Genomic DNA, 22,483 nt, shown 5'->3' on the forward strand with positions numbered 1-22,483 from the left:
GCAAGAAGTATAGACCCTGTAGTACAGTGGAACATTGCTTAGCAAGCAAAAGTCCTTCCAGAATCTTACTTGTAGTGCAAAACACTTGTTAAGCAAAACATTTTATCCTGTATAAATTGATGTAAAATATGATAATGCGTTCCATGCAGAAAAAGTACTAAAAGTTTTATCCTATTCATGCCATTTATTCAAAGAAAATTATACATATAGTGTTATTTACTTTATTATTCACAATGCATAACTAATTCTTTCTTTCAGGAGTGCTAGTTCTGCAAGGTTCGCAGGAGAGCTTCTGTAAAGTTTGGAAGGTAGGAGACGAGGTACTGGCAGGAGTAAGGCTGTGAGGACGGGGCGTGAGTCGTGCTTGGGTAGCTCAGTCGGTAGAGCACTTGCCCGCGAAAGGCAAAGGTCCCGAGTTCGAGTCTCGGTCCGGCACACAGTTTTAATCTGCCAGGAAGTTTCGTATCAGCGCACACTCCGCTGTAGAGTGAAAATTTCATTCTAATTCTTTTTTGTTAGGAAGCTATCTATAGTCATTTGTTTCTGCCATCACAGCAATATCGTCAAATAAATCTATAGCACATATAGCCTCTGCTTTATTGGATTGATGGTTTTCAGTGTACAATACAAATGATTCCCATGCTTTCAGCATTTTTCTCCTTGATCCAGAAGATTGCTGGTTTGTTACTGTCTCCTCCTCCTCCTCCTCCTCCTCCTCCTCCTCCTCCTCTGAAGAACTACTCTCCATAGCTCCCTGCTGTGAAACACACTGCAACTCCATAACCTCTTCGGTGATCATTTCTTGGCTGTGATCATCCACAACCTTTGCTCTTGGCAAAAGACACACACTCGTTGACTACAGGCTCCACAGGTACTGACTCGAATGCCTCAGAGACAATGCACTCTGGCCGAAGCTTCTTCCAAGCAGAAGTGAGAATTCACCTTTGCCTGTGCCTTTTTGATCATCTCTACACAGGCAACGGTGTTGAAGTGATATTTCCAAAACTCTCTGAGAGAGAGATTGGTAGCTTCAGTCATCTCAAAGCAATGCTCAATGAGTGCTTTCATGTAACACTTCTTAAAGTTAGAAATAATCTGCTGGTCCATTGGAGGGAGTAATGGAGTAGTGTTGGGAGGCAGAAAAAGGATCTTGATGAATTGAAATTCTTCAAGAAGGTGGTCTTGCAGGCCTGGAGAATGGGCAGGAGTGGTGTCCATAACAAGCAAGACATGGAATGGCAGATTCATCTCAAGTAAATATTTTTTCACCAAAGGACCAAACACTTCAGTGATTCAATCACAAAAAAGATCACGTCACCCTAGCCTCATCACATGTGACCTGCTCTTTTGAACTTTACACTTCTTGAAGGCTCGCGGAGTTTCTGAATGATGAACAATCAGTGGTTTAATTTTCATTGACACAGAATAGCAGTGTGAGAAAGTCTTTCATTGGCTTGTGACAAGGCAGTGCATTCTCCCCTTCTATTACAAAGGTATGCTTCCACTTCTTTTTCCAGAACAGACTTGTCTCGTCACAATTACAAACCCGTTGGGGCAGATAACCCTCAGAATCTACGAGCATCTTGAAGTTTCTGATTAAGTTCTCTGCTGCCTTTGTATTGGAGTTTGCTGCTTTGCTGTGCCTCACAATGCTGTGGGCGCGGTTCTTTTCTTAAACTTCTTGAGCCACCCTTATACACTTCTTCAGCCGCTGATGATCCTGGCGTCTTCTTTATAAGGCCAGTGAAAATCATTCTTGCCTTCTCACAAATGATGTTCTCGTTAATAGCGTTGGCTTGCAATTGCTTCTCATTTATCCATGTAAGGAGCAACCTTTCAACATCGTCCAGAATTATGAAACCATTGTTTAGATACTCATGTGACTCACTTTGAAGCATCTGTCTCCGTAATCTTGTCCTTTTTCTTGAGGATAGTGCAAAAGTTGATGTAGACTGATTGTATGTGTGTGCAAAATCAGCAACACTCACACTATGTTCGCATTTTTCAGTGATTTTACATTTCATTTATAAGGCCATTTTCTTTCTCTTTTGGTCATCTTCTTGTGGCTTTATCTTCAGGGACATTCTGGATACAAAAAACACTGTGTGAACACCGGTTTAGAAACAGGTGTGATCACAAACTGCGCTGAGATGGTAGCAGAAAGAATGCAAGTCATTTCTTTACAATTTGTTTTGCTCATTATGCAAATTGTGCTTTATGGGAGGTGCTTATTAAGTGAGGTTTCACTGTAGTTGCACACTACAAAAACTACTCAAAGTTACTCAGAAAAGTTATAAAAAATTAAGGAACTTGCACATTATGTCAACCAGTAATTCTGACAACAGACAACAGCTATATGGAATGTAGTGAACCAAGAGACTGGACAACCAACCACAGAACAGGATACCATCACTCATGAACTGACTGGAAGGGCTATAAATGATGAATCACAGGAAGAAAATATATTTAATAATTGCTTCTTAAATATAGTAGAAAGTATAGGGGTAAATAGTTCAAGAGAAAATTTGCAGCAGTATGTGGAAGAAGCAGCTCTCAAAGAATTCAGTCAAATTAATGTATCACCAGCTTCTTATGAAATTAGAAAATTATACGCCCTCTCAAAAATAAAAACTCACCTGGCTGATTGTGTTTCTAATAGAATACTGAAGTTTTTTCCCATACAATGAACACTGTCATCTGAAATACGTAATGCATCACTAATGCAAGGCATTTTTCAGAGAGAGTGAAAGGTACCATTGTCAAACCCCTCCATAAGAAAGGTGACAGAAGAAATGTCAATAAGTACCAACCTGTTTCATTGCTGACATTTTCCAAATTTTTAGAGAAGATGGTGTATCCTAGAATAGTATCTCACATGAGCAACAGTAATATCCTCAGCAAATCACAGTTTGGATTTCAGAAGAGTTGGTCTACTGAGAATGCCACTTATATGTTCACCCACTAAATTTTTACAAGCATTAAATAATAAAATAGTGCAGGTTGGTATGTACTGCAACCTATCTCATGCACTTGACTGTGTGAATCACAGTATTCTCTGACATAGATTGAAGTTTTGTGGGATTGATGCTATAACTAACCAATGGACAATGTCATATATAACTAAAATAATGCGGAAAGTTGTACTTATTGTTAGTAGTTTAGCCAATGTAATCGGGTGACTTTATTCTGACTGGAGAGAAATGAAGTATGGGGTTCCCCACAGGTCAGTCTTAGGTTCACTATTGTTCCTGATATATGTAAATGAGTTTTTGTCTAATATACAAGAAGAATTAGTAATTTTTGCGGGTGACACTAGTATTGTAATCAATCCAACATACACACAGAAACAAAAGAAGTAGTAAACACTGTTCTTAAAAGTATCATTGACTGGTTTTCTGGGAATGGTCTCACCCTCAGTTTTAAAACGACACAATATATTCAGTTCTGAACATCTAAGGGTACTAAACCTATGGAAAGTGTAACACATGGTGAGGAAATAATAAATAAGATGGACCCTCAAAACCCTTAGTTGTTGATATTGATGATAATTCAAACTGGAAAAAGCACATTTTGAAACTCTTAAAACAAATTAGTTCAGCCACATTTGCATGTAGAATCATTGTAAATATTGGGGAGATAAATCAGTAAGGTGACATAATTTACATATTTTCATTCAATAATGTGATATGGAATAATGTTCTGGTCTCTTTAAAGAGTTGAGCATTCTGACCACTGCTACACAGTATATTTATTCCTTCATGAAGTTTATTGTAAATAATCCATGGTACTTCAAAAGGAACAATGCCGTACATAATTAAATACCAGAATGAAAAATGACTTTCGTTACAACACACTGAAGTTGTCTTTAGCACAAAAAGGGTGCACAAAGCTGCAACAAAATTGTTTGATAACTTACCCAGGGATATAAACTGTCTGACAGACAGCAAACTAAAATTTGAAAACATCTTAAAAAAGTTTCTTGTTGATAACACCTTCTATTCTGTAGAAGAATTTCTATTACTGTAATGTGTAAAAATTTGCTATTTATCATGCAAGTGATCCATGAAACATGAAACTAGCTAACCCAAGAACTCTTCTATAACATAAAATGACCCAAGCAGTAGTGGGAAACTGCCATAAGGAGTTTTCTTCTTTTTTTAATCATCCACTAAACACTTAACTTTTGAAAGGAGGACCTAAAAATCTTGCAGCCACTGGAATCTAACCTTTTCTCCACAAAATACAGGTCTGTATGATCATAGGCTTGCGTGCCTCAACGATACAGATAGCCGTACCGTAGGTGCAACCACAATGGAGGGGTATCTGTTGAGAGGCCAGACAAACGTGTGGTTCCTGAAGAGGGGCAGCAGCCTTTTCAGTAGTTGCAGGGGCAACAGTCTGGATGATTGACTGATCTGGCCCTGTAACACTAACCAAAACAGCCTTGCTGTTGTGGTACTGCGAACGGCTGAAAGCAAGGGGAAACTACAGCCGTAATTTTTCCCGAGGGCATGCAGTTTACTGTATGATTAAATGATAATGGCGTCCTCTTGAGTAAAATATTCTGGAGGTAAAATAGTCCCCTATTCAGATCTCCGGGCGGGGACTACTCAAGAGGACGTTGTTATCAGGAGAAAGAAAACTGGCATTCTACGGATCAGAGTGTGGAATGTCAGATCCTTTAATCGGGCAGGTAGGTTAGAAAATTTAAAAAGGGAAATGGATAGGTTAAAGTTAGATATAGTGGGAATTAGTGAAGTCAGGTGGCAGGAGGAACAAGACTTTTGGTCAGGTGAATACAGAGTTATAAATACAAAATCAAATAGGGGTAATGCAGGAGTAGGTTTAATAATGAATAAAAAAATAGGAGTACGGGTAAGCTACTACAAACAGCATAGTGAACGCATTATTGTGGCCAAGATAGACACGAAGCCCACGCCTACTACAGTAGTACAAGTTTATAGGCCAACTACCTCTGCAGATGAAGAAGAAATTGATGAAATGTATGATGAGAAAAAAGAAATTATTCAGGTAGTGAAGGGAGACGAAAATTTGATAGTCATGGGCAACTGGAATTCGACAGTAGGAAAAGGAAGAGAAGGAAACGTAGTAGGTGAATATGGATTGGGGCTAAGAAATGAAAGAGGAAGCCGCCTGGTAGAATTTTGCACAGAGCATAACTTAATCATAGCTAACACTTGGTTCAAGAATCATGAAAGAAGGTTGTGTACATGGAAGAACCATGGAGATACTAAAAGGTTTCAGATAGATTATATAATGGCAAGACAGAGATTTAGGAACCAGATTTTAAATTGTAAGGCATTTCCAGGGGCAGATGTGGACTCCGACCACAATCTATTGGTTATGAACTGTAGATTAAAACTGAAGAAGCTGCAAAAAAGTGGGAATTTAAGGAGATGGGACCTGGATAAACTGAAAGAACCAGAGGTTGTACAGAGTTTCAGGGAGAGCATAAGGGAACAATTGACAGGAATGGGGGAAAGAAATACAGTAGGGTAGGGAATGAGACAGGGTTGTGGCCTATCCCCTATGCTATTCAATCTGTATATTGAGCAAGCAGTAAAGGAAACAAAAGTAAAGTTCAGAGTAGGTATTAAAATCCATGGAGAAGAAATAAAAACTTTGAGGCTCGCCGATGACATTGTAATTCTGTCGGAGACAGCAAAGCACTTGGAAGAGCAGTTGAACGGAATGGTCAGTGTCTTGAAAGGAGGGTATAAGATGAACATCAACAAAAGCAAAACGAGGATAATGGAATGTAGTCGAATTAATTCGGGTGATGCTGATGGAATTAGATTAGGAAATGAGACGCTTAAAATAGTAAAGGAGTTTTGATATTTGGGGAGCAAAATAACTGATGATGGTCGAAGTAGAGAGGGTATAAAATGTACACTGGCAATACCAAGGAAAGCGTTTCTGAAGAAGAGAAATTTGTTAACATCAAGTATTGATTTAAGTGTCAGGAAGTCATTTCTGAAAGTATTTGTATGGAGTGTACCCATGTACAGAAGTGAAACATGGACAATAAATAGTTTAGACAAGAAGAGAATAGAAGCTTTCAAAATGTGGTGCTACAGAAGAATGCTGAAGATTAGATGGGTAGGTCACATAACTAATGAGCAGGTATTGAACAGAATTGGGGAGAAGAGGAGTTTGTGGCACAACTTGACTACAAGAAGGGATCGATTGGTAGGACAAGTTCTGAGGCTTCAAGGGATCACCAATTTAGTACTGGAGGGCAGCGTGGAGGGTAAAAATTGTAGAGGGAGACCAAGAGATGAATACACTAAGCAGATTCAGAAGGATGTAGGCTGCAGTAGGTACTGGGAGATGAAGAAGCTTGCACAGGATAGAGTAGCATGGAGAGCTGCATCAAACCAGTCTCAGGACTGAAGACCACAACAGCAACAACGATCATAGCAGAAATATTTTTTGTAATCCTTTCTCCACCATATACAGGTTTGTATTTCTTATAGTATTATGATTATGATACACATTGTTACGCTTAAAAGGGGGCCTTTCTTTTCTTATGAAACACATCGAGGGAAATATATATCATGTGACAGATTTACAGTTTGTTATGCCGGAGCCAAGGTAGCCCTGAGGGCTGGTAAGCCATATTACACCACAGAGGATGGGGTTGTCTATGTCCAAGGTGTACCAAAAGCACCATGGTAAACACTGGCTATTTACATACAAGCTAATGGAAACAGACATTCCAAGCATTACTTCCTGCAGGGGAAGCTCGAGCCACGGTGTGCAGGAAGTATCACTAAGCCAAAACCTGATTGGCTGGAGACAGCTATTTAGGGGCTAGAACCAGCCCCAAAGTTCAGTTCACTCCAGATGCTGACCTTGTGGACTTTGACCCCTGAAGATTATGTCTTCATCTCTGAATTGGACTTTTACTAGTGTGTGTGTGTTATCATGAACCTTGGTGGAGAATCAGAACTGAACTTTTGTTTGCCTCACTTAGGAGACTTTTACGGGCATCATTATTGTTACCTTTCTTTTGTTGTTCAGTCATCAACCTTGTAAACGTATATAAACAAAAGTTGTGTTTGTGACAAATTGTGAATTATCAGTCACTACACAAGTGGCAATGAGTTGGTGCCTTCATGTGTCTTCCTCATGGCAGAAGTTATACTTCATCAGCTGTTCCAAAGTGTGCATGACTTACTACAAGATTTTCAACAGTTTTGCAAGAAATCTCAGGATACACAGGAACGTTTATTTATGGAACTCTTGCAAAACCGCCCGGTTCTGTCGCCTCTGATGTTTCCTGCTTTCAACGAGAATGCTGAAGACCGGGAAACATATGAGAAGTGGCTCCAGCAGCATTTTCATATCCACCAGATTGTCCAAGAGGGTGCTTGTCATTCGTACTTTATGTCCTGGAACCACTGCAAAGTGTATGTTCTCTTTATGAAACTCCAACCTCGATCTCCGGATTCTTTGACTTTCTCGCGGCTTACTACCGATGACGGTTCCACGTGTTGGCTGCCCGTGTCAAATTTTACCAGTGTCGCAAGAAGGCCGGCTAATCCTATCAACAGTGAGCAGCGGAACTGCAAGGTCTCAGCCGGAAATGTCACTTCAACACACGAGTCTCCAAAGAATCCTACGCAGATGCGATGGTTCATGACCATCCCATCCAGGCTGCCCCTGACACAGCTTTCCGGCGCAACACCTCCAGACTCAACGATCCTACTCTGGATCAGATCATTGATCTAGTATTCAAGTACAAAGTCTCTACGGCAGCCCACAAGCATTTGGAATCCTGTGGCAGTCCTCTGCGACCGTGACACCTCGGAGCCTGTCGCATTGCTGGTGGAGGTCGAAGACATTGTTACCGTCCATTCTGATGACTGGTGCCGACTGTCCTGTTCTGCACAGCGTCGACAGGGCAGCTGCCCTGTCCATGAATTCGCACCCTCGGACGGCTCCGCAGGTCTGGTGCAGACCGTCGCTGCATGGAGGACCTCACGCCCTTGCCAACACTGTCAGCCCCTCCGGCTGCTGTCCTGCCTGGATGCTTTAAGAATCATGCACGGGAAGATTGCCCTCACAGGTGGGCATATTGTGCAGTGTGTACCCATAACAGACATGTCAGTTCAGTCTGCCGATCTCTGCAGCCCCCTCCTCATCCAGCCAACGACTGTCGGGGGCCTATACCTATGTATATCAACCAGGTGCAGTCTTCGAGATCTTCCAAACTGATGATCAACGTTCAGGACAACGGTCATCTGCTGCAGATGCAGGTGGATACTGGAGCAGCAGTCTCACTGATCAATTATTCCTCTTATTCGAAGATTGGGGCGCCTCGCACCCCCCCCCCCCCCCCCCTGGTGCCCACACCTCAGCGCCTCCTTACTCATAATAAGCAAGTGATCGCCTCGCCATCTTTTAAATTGGTTTGCCGGGACAACAATGTGGCCACGGTGGATCTCTTCGAGTTGGATGCCTTACGGGCCTTTGGCTTTGCCATTGACAACAATGTTCATCTGGTGTCTTCCCAGGTTCCATTTCTGGCAGTTGATACCTTGTGCACGGAATTCCAGGACCTCTTCTCACCGGGCATTGGCTGTGCTCAAGATTTTCATGCATCACTCCAGCTGAAACTGTCTGCCCACCCGAAGTACTTCCAGGCCCGGCAGGTTCCCCACACCCTCCAGCAGCCTCTTCAACAAGAAATGGACTGTCTCACCATGGAGGGAGTCATCACTCTGATCCATTACAGTTCGTGGGCGACACCCTTGGTTGTCCTCAAGAGACCAGATGCGCATGTTCGAGTTTGTGGTGACTTCAAGGCTACACTTGACCCTCAGCTACAGGTTGCAGACTATCCCCTCCCGCATCCCAAGGACCTGTTCTCCAAGCTTGCAGGGGGACAATTTTTTTCGAAGATTGATCTTGCCGAGGCCTACCTCCAAATACCTTTCGCTGAGCCTTCTACTCATTTGGCCATCATCAACACACCGTTTTGGCTGCTCCAGTTGAACCGCTTCATGTATGGCATTGCTAGTGCTCTGGCCATCTTTCAGCATTACTTCAAGCAGTTCTTGCGGGATGTGCCAGGTTGTATAAACTACCTCATCTGCGGCATCTCTCTTGCCATATAATCCCTCTCTTCCTCTCCTCTTGTCTGCAGACGCCTCAGATGACTGTGTTGGGGCTGTCCTTTCGCACCGTCTACCAGATGGATTGGAACGCCCAGTGGCGTATGTATCTAAAACCCTTACAGATGCCCAAAGCAAATATTCCCAAATTGAGAAGGAGGCCATCGTGTTTTCCTGTACCAAATTCTTCCCTTACCTTGACGGTACGTCTTTTCACTTAATCACTGACCATAAGCCCCTCGTGGCCTTATTTTCCCCATCAGCCCAGTTACCCATGAAGACTTCCCACCGTCTGCAGTGATGGGCCCTATTCCTTTCACGTTTTAGGTGCACCATCCATTTCTGGCCCACATCCTAGCATGCCAATGCTGATGCCTTGTCTCAGCTCCTCTCTGGCCAGAATTCAGCATTCAATTTGTCGGACCTCCAAATTTTTCAGGTCGATGATGACATACAGGATGCGCTAGCTGCATTCCCAGTCACAGCTGAGAGGGTGGCCACAGCGACGACCACAGATCCGCTCCTGCAACTGGTGCGCCACTATGTTCTCTGCGGCTGGCCGACGCTTCCTCCGCCTCACGCCCAGGCTGACCTCCGATTGTTCTTCTCCATCCGCCATCAACTGGTGGCTGTCAACGGGGTGCTCCTCCGTGTGGGAAATGACACTAATCCCTCATCGTACCAACTTCCCTGCTGTCCCGGATTCTCCACGTCTTACAACAAATGTCACTGGCGTATTGCCCGGACGAAAACCCTCATACGTTGCCATGTCTTCTGGGTAGGCGTGACAATGGATATGGAGCGAATGGTCTGGGATTGTCAGCAGTGTACCCAGGCCCTTCCCACACCATGACAGTCCTTACAATCCTGGCTAGCTGCTTCCCTCCCATGGGAATGCATCCATGTGGATTTTGCGGGACTTACTGGTTACTCGTCACGTTTGCCTACTCCCACTTATCCAATGCTCCTCTATCACCACAGAGAATACCATCATGGCCCTGTCAAAAAATTTTCCATTGAAGGCCTTCCCGTACCTAACAATGGCATGCAATTTTGTGGTCAAGAGTTCACCAAATTCTGCCATGATATTGGTATCCACCACGTCTTTACCCTTCCTTTCCATTCCCAATCCAGTGGAGAGGCGGAGCACCTTGTTCGCACTTTTAAAACTAAGATGAAGAAGTACGTGGAGGACTGTTCTCCAGAAGAAACTTTTACGTTATTTCTCAGTACCTACAGGGCCACGCTGGTGGGTGACAAGAGTCCAGCTGAACTGCTCCATGGTTGCCAACCTCGGACCCTACTCCATCTCCTCCTGCTGCAGGTTGGACCTCGCGCCCTGCTCGGCGCTTCTCGATATTCATCTGGCTCCAAGGTGTGAGCTCGCGGTTTCTGGCCCCGCCCCAGCTGGCTTCCAGGAGTCGTTATCTGGCTCCATGGTTGACAGCTGTTCGACATACGCCTGGACGACTGGGTGGTTTCGTGTCACCGCAACCAACTGCGTCCTTGTTTCCTCGAGCAGCTGCAGCCCCAAACACCAGCTCCTCTCTCTCTCCCATCGCCGGCCCCTTCCTTGGGGCCTAGGTTGATGCCCTCTCCTTAGTTGATGGATGATCTTCCTGGAGATAGCCAGCAGATGCCGGCTGCTAGCCCCATGATGCCACATACTCCAGACCCGGGGCAGCTCTGGGACCTCCCCATGAGCCCACTTCCCAGCCCTTCTTCGGCACCGCCTCGGTTGGATGGCACAGACGTCCCCGCACTGCTTGCCCAGTCTGACGTCGCCTCGCAACCGCCACTGCTTTGGTATTCCACCTGCCTTGTGCAGAAGGCGGCACCCTACTCACTCGCGGCCGGGTTCCTCTGACTCCTTCAGGAGGACTTAGCTGCAGATCAGCCTACAGCACCGGACTATATTGGTACTTTCTCCCCCGCAGTCTCCTGTGCCGCACCAGCTTTTCCGAGGGGGGAGGGGTGTTATGCTGGAGCCAAGGTGGCACCTGAGGGCCGGCAACCCATATTACACCACAGAGGACAGGGTTGTCTATGTCCAAGATGAGGTAAACACTGGCTATTTACATACAAGCTAATGGAAACAGAGATTCTGAGCACTACTTCTTGCAGGGGGAGCTCGAGCCACGGCCTGCAGGAAGTATCACAATGCCAAAACCTGATTGGCTGGATACAGCTATTTAGGGGATAGAACCAGCCCCAAAGTTCAGTTCACTCCGGATGCCGACCGTGTGGAATTCGACCCCTGAAGATTACGTCTTCATCTCTGAATTGGACTTTTACTAGTGTGTGTGTGTGTGTGTGTGTGTGTGTGTGTGTGTGTGTGTGTGTTACCACGAACCTTGGTGGAAAATTAGAAGTGAACTTTTGTTTGCCTCACTTAGGAGACTTTTACGGGCATCGTTATTGTTACCTTTCTTTTGTTGTTCAGTCATCAACCTTGTAAATGTACCTAAATAAAAGTTGTGTTTGTGACAAATCACAAATCATCAGTCACTACACAGTTCCTTATAAATGTTGCTGCATGTAGTTCTAAAGTGGACTGCACTTGTGATTCATATGGCTCTTTTTTGGGGATATAGCATTTTTCTAGTCAGCAGCTGATTTACCCAAAATATGATTCCATATGCCATAATGGCTTCAAAATAACCATAATAAGCTAATTTGACAGTTTCCATATTTCTAAAAGAGCAAACAATGTGTAAAGCATAATCTGCAGAACAGTCTTTTGCACATATCCAGGTTTTGGTTGGCTAGTTTAGTTTGATCTCAATATGTAAGCACAGGTATTTTGAGGGTCCACCTGCAAGTTTTCTGTCATCTACCTACCTTCCGTTAGATCATCATCTTGGTCTTCTGTTGCATATTGGAATCTAGCGAAGAACTTCTACATTTACAACCATTCTGTTCAAACAATTGTAAAGTGTGTGGCAAGGGTACATCCCATTGTTCCAGTTATTTGATCTTTTTCGTTTTCCATTCACATATGGAGCTTGGGAGAAACAATTGATTCAGTGCCTCTGTGCATGCTGCAATTACTTTAGTATTGTCTTGGTGATCTGTAGGGGAGCGATACATAGGGAGTTGTAAGATATCCCCAGATTCATCACTTAAAAGTGGTTCTACAAATTTTCGAAGTAGATTTTCATGGGATAGTTTGCATCTGTCTTCAAGCATCAGCCACTTCAGTTCTTTCAGCATCTGTGTAACACTCTCTCGTAGGTTGAACAAACTTGTGACCATTCATGCCACCATCCTTTGTATTTGTTTAGTATCTCCCATAAACCCTATTTGGTATGGGGCCCACACATGGTCACACAAGTGGTTTGTATGCTGTTTCCCTTGTAGACTGATTATATTTCCGTACTAATGTACCAGTGAATCACAGCCTGCCACCAGCTTTACCTATGACAGACTATGGTCATTCCATTTCATATCCATACAAATTATTACACCAAGATAAGTGAATGAGTTGACTGATTCTAACTGTGACTCAGTGATGTCATAGACATAGGATACTACTTTTTTTTTCATTTTGTGAAGAACACAGTTCTACATTCATGAACATTAAAGCAAGTTGTCAGCCCCTACACTATTTTGAAATCTTATCAAGAACTAACTGAAGATTTATCAGTTTCTTTTAGACAGTACTGTGTTATATGTAACTGCATCAGCTGTGAAAACTCTGAGATTAATACTAATATTATCTGCAAGGTCATTTGTATACAAAGGAAACAGTAAAGCTAATAACACACTTCCCTGGGGAACACCTGAAGTTACTTCTACATCCACTGATGACTCTCCAGCCAAAATACTTTCAGAATCTTTCATAAATAAAAAAAAATGTCAGTCCAGTCACTAATTTTGCTTCATACACCATATCTCCTACTCTTGATAATATGAGGGGTGTCTGTAAAATAAGGTTCCCAATTTTTTTTTACAGTGTAGAACATGTTTATTTCATGAATTCGTACATTTTTGGAAATTTCAGACTTCAACCTATTTTTCTATGTAGTCGCCACTGAGGTCAATAATTTTTGCATACGGTGTATGAGCTTTTGAATGCCCAAGTTAAAAAAATCTGCCGCCAAGTGGCGCAGATATCTGAGAACCGCTTCTCCCAGCTCTTCTCTGTCGCCGAAATGCGTTCCACCCAGGTGTTTCTTCGTGTCAGGGAAGAGATGGTAGTCACTTGGGGCTAAGTCCGTGCTGTAGGGTCGGTGTTTGACAATACCCCATCCAAATTTTGCAATGAGCTTGTTGGTGGATTTAGCAGTGTGTGGTCGAGCGTTATGCTGATGCAAACGCACCCCCTTGGACAGCATACCCCTCATCTTATTTTGAATTGCACGGTGCAATTTTTGCAGTGTCTCGCAGTACCCAGCAGCATTGATTGTTGTACCGGTGGGCAAGAACTCACATAACAATACCCCCTTCCTGTCCCAAAACACTGTTGCCATCATTTTGCCGACAGTTTACGGTTGTTTGAATTTTCATGATCTTGGTGACTCTGGGAGCTTCCATCGTTTGGACTGTTCTTTGATTTCGGTTGTGTGGTAGTGCACCCAAGCCTCATCTCCAGTGATGATGGAGTGGAGGTATTCCTCGCCATGAGTTCCATGATCTTGAAGTAGTTCTTGGGCCCCTTCAACACATTGACGTTTGTGGTCTTCAGTCAACATTCTTGGCACCCACCTCATGCAAACCTTAGCATACCCTAGATGCTCCATCAAAATCTTGTCAATAGAGGTTTTGCTGACATTAGGGGTCATTTAGGAGAGCTCATGCACCGTCACTCTTCTATCTGAGAGCACCGCTGCCTCCAGTTTTGCAATTGTTTCATCAGAAACAGGTGGCCGTCTGGAACACTCCTCACTGTGGACATTATTACGCCCATTCTTGAACTCTCTGCACCATTTGCGCACATGTTGTACACTCATACTCTTGTCTCCATAGATTTAGCATAGCTGGGAATGGATTTCTGCTGGCGCAATGTTTTTTGCAGACAGGAAACCGATCACCGAGCACAGCTCACACCTGGCGGGTGAAGCGAGGGGGAGATCCATCACGTACGGCAGCCAAGCCAAGACTGAGCTCTGCAGGCAGCTCGCTAGGGAGGGAATTCAAGATACACTACAGAATTGTGGGATCCACCGTAACAGTGTTTTTCAGGACTGTAGCGCCATGGACAACCCTCGTAAGTGTTGTTGGGGTCCTGAGTCAAATGCTTTTCAGAAATCAAAAAATACTGCATCTACCTGAATGTCTTGATCTGTGGCTTTCAGACTGTCTTGTAAGAAAGGTGGGAGTTGTATTTCAGATGACTGATATGTTTGGAATTGATGCCAATCTGCATAGAGGAGGTCGCTCCGTCGAAGACACCTCATTACATTTGAGCTTAGAATATATTCTAAGTTTTTACAACAAATGGATGTCAAGAATATTGGATAGTACTTTGGTGGATTATTTCTGTTACCCTTCCTCCAGGCTGGGGTGACTTGTGCTTTCTTCCAACGTGACTTGTGCTTTCTTCCAACTACTCGGCACATTTTTGTTGTTGGAGGGATGTGACTCTGGTGGTTGATAGAATGATCCAATTACAGTATTATGCCTGCCCCTTTTACAGTGTCTTGCCCAAACAATCTTGTTTGTGGCTTCAGTTTTTATGTTGGTGGATTTGAGTGTAGTGTCTACTCCTACAGATACACCACCTCCATTCCTCATTAGCCTATCCTTTTGATATACACTTAAATTTTTCCACCAAATTTCACTGCTGCCAGCATTGGTTTTTAACCAGCTTTATGTAGTTAGTATTATGTGACCTTCACTGCTTCTCAGGAGCACTTTAAACTCTGGCACTTTGTTGTGAATACTTTCAATAGGATGTCAAATAATGGGCAATGCAGCTGTTATAAATCCTTTATTAAAGGCATGACCAGTTTCTTAATTTAAATTATGTCATGAGGTGTATGATCTTCCAGCTGTGGGTCAACAACTTTTGTTAATCATGCAACAAAAAACCAGTCCAGACCAGAAAATTTTATTCATTTGATGACTAGTTTTGGGCTGAGACCCATTTTCAAATCATTGTAACATAGTCAAAAATGGTATTTCCAAAAATGTGGAAACCATGTCAAAAACGCGCAATGAACACTTACAGCACATACAGACAATGTATTTGAAAATGGGTCTCAGCCCAAAACTAGCATCACCTGACTACAAAAAGTAAAATTTGCAACTCTGGACTGGTTTTTTGTTGTATATCATCAGGTACAAATCTGAATAAAAAGATGAAAAAGCCCATAAACAATATTATGCAGAAAACATATCACCATGATAAAAAGTGCCTGTAAGAGTAAATACTTACATTATAGGGGTCAAGCCTTTTTTACAGTGTGATCTAAACCAGGTCTTTAAAATTTTGAAAATTTAAAAAGAAAGCGATGGTAATGGATTAAAAAGTGGCAATGGAACTGGAACCTATGAACAAACGAGAGAAATGATTATAAAAAGGACCAGAAAAAGTGGGGGAGGGGGGAAATGGAATGTAGAGACAACAGTATCTCAGCTGAAGTCACAATGGGATAGAACGCAGCATACATGGACTGAAAGGATATAAAAAACATAGGCCCAAGGGAAACGGCACATGTGTGGAAGTTTAAATAACATTTGTTAAAATTTAAGTAAATGAATTATAGAGAACTGGAACATTCTACCACAAGCACTCCCAAAGAATTCTGCACAGCCGTCAAGCAACAGCTAAGTATGTACTGAATGGGAGCTAACCGCTATGCATGGTGTGACACCAGTTCTGAATGTTGGTGGCTTTACTTGGTCCACCATCATTATTGGCTTATATTTTGACTCAGACCTTATGAGGAAATTTAGTAAAGATACTCACAGTGAGCTTGCTAAACAATTAATAAAATTCTCATTTAGAGTGAATGAACTCATTCATAACCAATGTGGCCGTGAAGTCATGCTCTAATCTTAATAAACTTAAACATCTCCCACATATAATATGGATCCATAACTGTATGTGTAAATATGTATGCACTTCCTATTTTATGTAAAACATTATCTGTATAATTAAACTAACCCGTCCTTACTATGTGCTGCATGGGTCGTGCTCTAAGTGATAATAATTCTATGGTATGGCTGTTTTGTGTGTGCCAAAACTGATGAGCTGAATGAGATGATCTTGAAATATAGGGTGAATCAAATTGGTGTTCCCTGTATGTTGTTCTGACTGATGACTTTCAATCCAGAGGCTGGCTATGAAGAAGGGCCTTAACACAGCCGAGTGACATCACCTATGCCATTTCTTTAGTACCAACTATTGTGACCATTGTTCTCTGCGACATGAGTCTGAGCCTGACATCCTCTACCTCAATGGGTGGACAGTTGGGTGAAAAAGGACGAAAGTGGAAATGCAGAACATTTCAACAGGAGAAAGGTAGGAACCCACATATGGTGAACCAGCAAGCCATAAGCCAAGCACCTTGAATGCCATCTCTGGAAAACATGACGATTTTTCCCCACTAAGTACACTAGCTCAAATAGTGAGGTAGGTGTTTACTCCCTGTACCTAATTTTAAATAACTCCATCGAAGTGTTCATCACTCTCGAATAAACTAAATGAAATAGAAATAATGTTAAATGAACTAAATGATATTTCTGTATTATGTTTTACAGAACACTAGCTCAAACAAGATATGTTAGCACAAACACGCATTCCTCAGTTCAGATCGCAAGCATGTTTCGTAGGAAAATATTGAGTCATGGGGGTACCTGTGCATATGTTAGAGGGAATATTGAATTCAATAGTATAACCATAGCTGTCCTATGAAAAAGATACAGAACTCTTTATAGCTGAACTACCAAGGCAATATACAGTTATTATTTGTGTATACAGTGCACCAAATGGATACATAAAAGTGTTTTACATTCACATGGAGGAATTCTTGGAAGAAATTCATTCTCCCAAGAAAAATATAAATATATGTGGTGACTCTAATATTGATTTCTCGAAATCCAATAAATTCAGAGATTACATTATAAATCTTCTACAATCATTCAACATCAGTGCAACAGTAACTGAACCAGCTCAAGAAACACCAACCTCTGCATCTGTTATTGATCAGATCGTGATAAATGCGTGGAAATATGTCTATAACATATAAGTTGTAAACACAGGTTTTAGTACTCACAGTGCTCAAATTCTTGCTATGAATATTTCAGGACACTCAATTCCCAGTAGGATATGACACTCTGTAAGGAATTTCAGTATACAAAGTGTGGAATATTTTTGTTGTATGACTGTAATGATACTAAAAGAATACTAACACTAGTTATTTCAAAAGAAAAAAAGACTAGAAAATGACAAAATATTGTGTAATTCCAAGAATAAAACTAAAGCAACCTGACAAATTGTAAGGAAAGAAATGGGCACCAGGCCAGCTAATCACAGTAATTTAGAGCTGATTATGAATAAAAATAATCTAACTGACCCCAAACATGTGGCTAGTGCCTTCAACAATCATTTCTCTCATATAGCACATCAGTTAATAAATACACACCTTGATGACAGCCAACCTGTCACTCAGATCAAAAAATTCATACAAAAACATTATTCATGCATCCAACACCTAAGGAACTAACAAAAATCCTAAAAGAATAACCTAATAAATATTCAGTGGCTGTTGATGAGATATCAGATGCTATTATCAAAGTTAGCACAAAATTTATTGCGGAACCACTAAGAGACATAGTAAATTAATTTTTTGAGAGTGGTGTGTTTCCAAATAATCTAAAAACGGCAAAAGTAACATATTTGCATAAGAAAGGCAGAAAAGTGATATTGCTAATTACATACCAGTTTCAGTATTGTCAGGCTTCAGCAAAATTATGGAAAAAATGTTCCTTAGAAGATTAACAGTTTTCGTAAACAAAGAGAGGCTAATAAGTGACTACCAACAAGGGTTCAGAGCGAGAAAGCCAACTCAGACATCCAATTTTGCCTTATTAAAGGAAGTATTAAAAGCAGTGGATGATAAGCAACATGTATCTGGGATATTTCTGGATCTAAGTAAAGCCTTTGATGTTATTGGTCATGGTATCCTCGTGCGTAAATTAGGTAATTATGGAATTAGAGGCCAGTTTGAAAGGTGGCTCCAGTAATCATCAGCAGATTACAGAAATAAAACACAAAGATAGTGAAACACAAAAAAATCCTAGTTTTTACAGTGATGAGGAGAAAATCAAGTATGGAGCCCCACAAGGGTCGGTTCTGGGACCTGTCCGATTTCTGCTGTATATAAATGACTTGGCTAGTAAAATACATGATGGAACCACAGTACTCTTTGCAGATGTCACTAATATTCTAATTAAATCACAGAATGAGTAACATCTGCAGGAGGCTGCAATATCAGTTATGCATACCTTAATGCACTGGTTCAGGACCAATAGGCTCATCATAAATTCTGAAAAAACTGTGGCAGTTAACCTCCACACCACACAAAACCTCCATCCTGCAAACCCTGTTTTCACTATCGAAGGAAAAAATGTGTCAAAGGTCAGTCATATAAAGTTTCTAGGCACTCATGTTCAGGCAGATCTGTAGTGGGAGATGCCACTAAACAATTTAAATAAGAGACTGAATTCACTATCATATGCTGTTAGGATCCTCTCTCAGAATACAAGCTGCTCATCAGTGCTGACAATGTACCATTGTAGTATACAGTTGCTACTTATGTACAGAATAATTTTGGGGGGGAATTCCACAAATTCTACAAAAACATTTACAATACATGAAAATATTATCAGAGTGACAAAAAAAAGATAAATGCAAGGATTCCTGCAGACCTCTTTTGAAAATTCTCAAAATATTACCACTGCCTTGCTTGTACAGGGTTATTACAAATGATTGAAGCGATTCCACAGCTCTACAATAACTTTATTATTTGAGACATTTTCACAATGCTTTGCACACACATACAAAAACTCAAAAAGTTTTTTTAGGCATTCACAAATGTTCAATATGTGCCCCTTTAGTGATTCGGCAGACATCAAGCCGATAATCAAGTTCCTCCCACACTCGGCGCAGCATGTCCCCATCAATGAGTTCGAAAGCATCATTGATGCGAGCTCGCAGTTCTGGCACGTTTCTTGGTAGAGGAGGTTTAAACACTGAATCTTTCACATAACCCCACAGAAAGAAATCGCATGGGGTTAAGTCGGGAGAGCGTGGAGGCCATGACATGAATTGCTGATCATGATCTCCACCACAACCGATCCATCGGTTTTCCAATCTCCTGTTTAAGAAATGCCGAACATCATGATGGAAGTGCGGTGGAGCACCATCCTGTTGAAAGATGAAGTCGGCGCTGTCGGTCTCCAGTTGTGGCATGAGCCAATTTTCCAGCATGTCCAGATACACGTGTCCTGTAACGTTTTTTTCGCAGAAGAAAAAGGGGCCGTAAACTTTAAACCGTGAGATTGCACTAAACACGTTAACTTTTGGTGAATTGCGAATTTGCTGCACGAATGCGTGAGGATTCTCTACTGCCCAGATTCGCACATTGTGTCTGTTCACTTCACCACTAAGAAAAAATGTTGCTTCATCACTGAAAACAAGTTTCGCACTGAACGCATCCTCTTCCATGAGCTGTTGCAACCGCGCCGAAAATTCAAAGCGTTTGACTTTGTCATCGGGTGTCAGGGCTTGTAGCAATTGTAAACGGTAAGGCTTCTGCTTTAGCCTTTTCCGTAAGATTTTCCAAACCGTCGAATGTGGTACGTTTAGCTCCCTGCTTGCTTTATTCGTCGACTTCCGCGGGCTACGCGTGAAACTTGCCCGCACGCGTTCAACCGTTTCTTCGCTCACTGCAGGCCGACCCGTTGATATCCCCTTACAGAGGCATCCAGAAGCTTTAAACTGCGCATACCATCGCCGAATGGAGTTAGCAGTTCGTGGATCTTTGTTGAACTTCGTCCTGAAGTGTCGTTGCACTGTTATGACTGACTGATGTGAGTGCATTTCAAGCACTACATACGCTTTCTCGGCTCCTGTCGCCATTTTGTCTCACTGCGCTCTCGAGCGCTCTGGCGGCAGAAACCTGAAGTGTGGCTTCAGCCGAACAAAACTTTGAGTTTTTCTACGTATCTGTAGTGTGTCGTGGCCATATGTCAATGAATGGAGCTACAGTGAATTTATGAAATCGCTTCGATCATTTGTAATAGCCCTGTATATATATGAAATACTAATTTCCACAAAAGGGAGATCTTCAAAAAAGAAAATCTCTTCAGACACAACTATTATATACACACTTATGAAACTAGGCTTAAGATGAACCTACACACAAACACAGGAAATACAAACTTATGCAAAAGAAGAATGTATGATACTGGAGCTATGTTATGTAACCATTTGCCTTTTTACCTAAAATGCATACCAACATTAAATGCATTCAAAAAAAGTTAAAACAGTTCTTGCTTGACCACTGCTTCTATCCTTTGTCTGAATTTATGGAACACCATTTACCAAATTTTACTAACTATCAATTCATAATACAGTTTACGTTGTGCTTATTATGTCATCTCGCTTAATAACTGCTATTATCACATGTAGAAGCAATGTTGCACACCAACCTATATAATTATGCATCTTGAGTACGTCCACAATGTGGTGAAAATGACTACTGTATTGTAAATTAACTAGGTTTACCACTGTATCACATGTACAAACAATGTACTAGAATGACTCTTGGACAAATAAACAAACAAACAATAGAACACTACTCACTCAGAGAATGCGGTCAGTTTGTGACTAACTTGCCGTGACCCCTAAATACAAAAGACACTAACAACAATAAATGAATGTGCACAGCACATATAATCAACAAAAATGTATGTTGAGCACCTGGGACTGCAAAGTGCAATGAATGATACCCTGATGTGATTACAAAGTGTTCTGAATGTCAGCTACAAACAGTGATTCATGTGTTCTTTATCTCTTACAACTGCAAAACTACATTTAAAAACCATTACACCAATATTAAGTGACAACTTCATGTAATTAACTGGCTAGGTGAGAGAATAACATTGTATTGTGAATCTACACAAAAGGTTGGATTTTGATTACAAATGATGATCAGATGTTTGCTGAATAACATACTTGCCATACTTCATTGTACTTGCCATAATGTAAATACTGTGTGTGGTTTTCTATGTCATGCGAAATAACGCACTAATGGCACTTTGAATGGCTACTCCAAGACAAACCTTGTCATACCTGACGTAACATATTAATTTCCATTGATTCAATTACGAAACATCTCTGATATAGAAGTAGTAATATCACCGTGCTATTTTCATTCATCTTTTTTTCCCATAAAACAAATGACACACCTTTGGGTCCTTCAGACGCATCTTTCGCTCTTCTGCTGTCTTAAAAGTAAGACCTCCATTTTGTTACTCTTGATTTAATAGCCAATAAACACCATAATTTTCATATACGAGGGTCACTCAAAAAGAAATGCACACTATTTTTTTAAAATCCATCTTGTATTCTACATGTTTGAAAGTTTTACAGCGTGTAGATACATCCTTTAGGAACAATATTTTCATTTCTCCACATAATTTCCATCCCTCTCAACAGCCTTACGCCATCTTGGGACTAGCGCCTGTATACCCGCACAGTAAAATTCTGGACTAACCTGTTGGAGGCACTGTTTGGCAGCGTGCACAAGGGAGTCATCATCTTCAAACCTTGTTCCACGAAGAGAGTCTTTCAGTTTCCCAAAGAGATGATAGTCACATGGAGCCAAGTCAGGGCTGTAAGGCGGGTGTTTCAGTGTTGTCCATTCGAGTTTTGTGATTGCTTCCATAGTGTTTTGACTGACATGTGGTCATGCATTGTCGTGCAACAGCAAAACATCCTGCTTTTGCCGATGAGGGTGAACACGACTCAGTCGAGCTTGAAGTTTCTTCAGTGTCATCACATATGCATCAGAATTTATGGTGATTCCACTTGGCATGATGTCCACAAGCAAGAGTCCTTCATAATTGAAAAACCCCATCCATAACTTTTCCAGCAAAAGGTGTGGTTTTGAATTTGTTTTTCTTGGGTGAATTTGCATGATGCCACTCCATTGATTGCCTCTTTGTCTCTGGTGAAAAATGATGGAGGCATGTTTCATCAACTGTCACAATTCTTCCTAGAAATTCATCTCCACCATTCTCGTACATTCTCCAAACGTTTGCTGCATACTGTTTTTCTTGTTTCTTTGTGAGCCACTGTCAACATCCTGGGAACCCACCTGGCACAAACC

The 22,483-nt window shown here is 41.7% G+C and overlaps 1 protein-coding gene across 1 annotated transcript in view; it reads left to right on the plus strand.

Annotated features, from left to right (window-relative positions):
* LOC126457556 (PEST proteolytic signal-containing nuclear protein-like) overlaps positions 1–22,483 on the plus strand; it is a 66,422-nt gene that overhangs the window by 9,229 nt on the left and 34,710 nt on the right. The window lies entirely within an intron of this gene.

The sequence above is a fragment of the Schistocerca serialis genome, chromosome 2 (assembly GCF_023864345.2).
Source record: "Schistocerca serialis cubense isolate TAMUIC-IGC-003099 chromosome 2, iqSchSeri2.2, whole genome shotgun sequence".
Taxonomy (NCBI): domain Eukaryota; kingdom Metazoa; phylum Arthropoda; class Insecta; order Orthoptera; family Acrididae; genus Schistocerca; species Schistocerca serialis.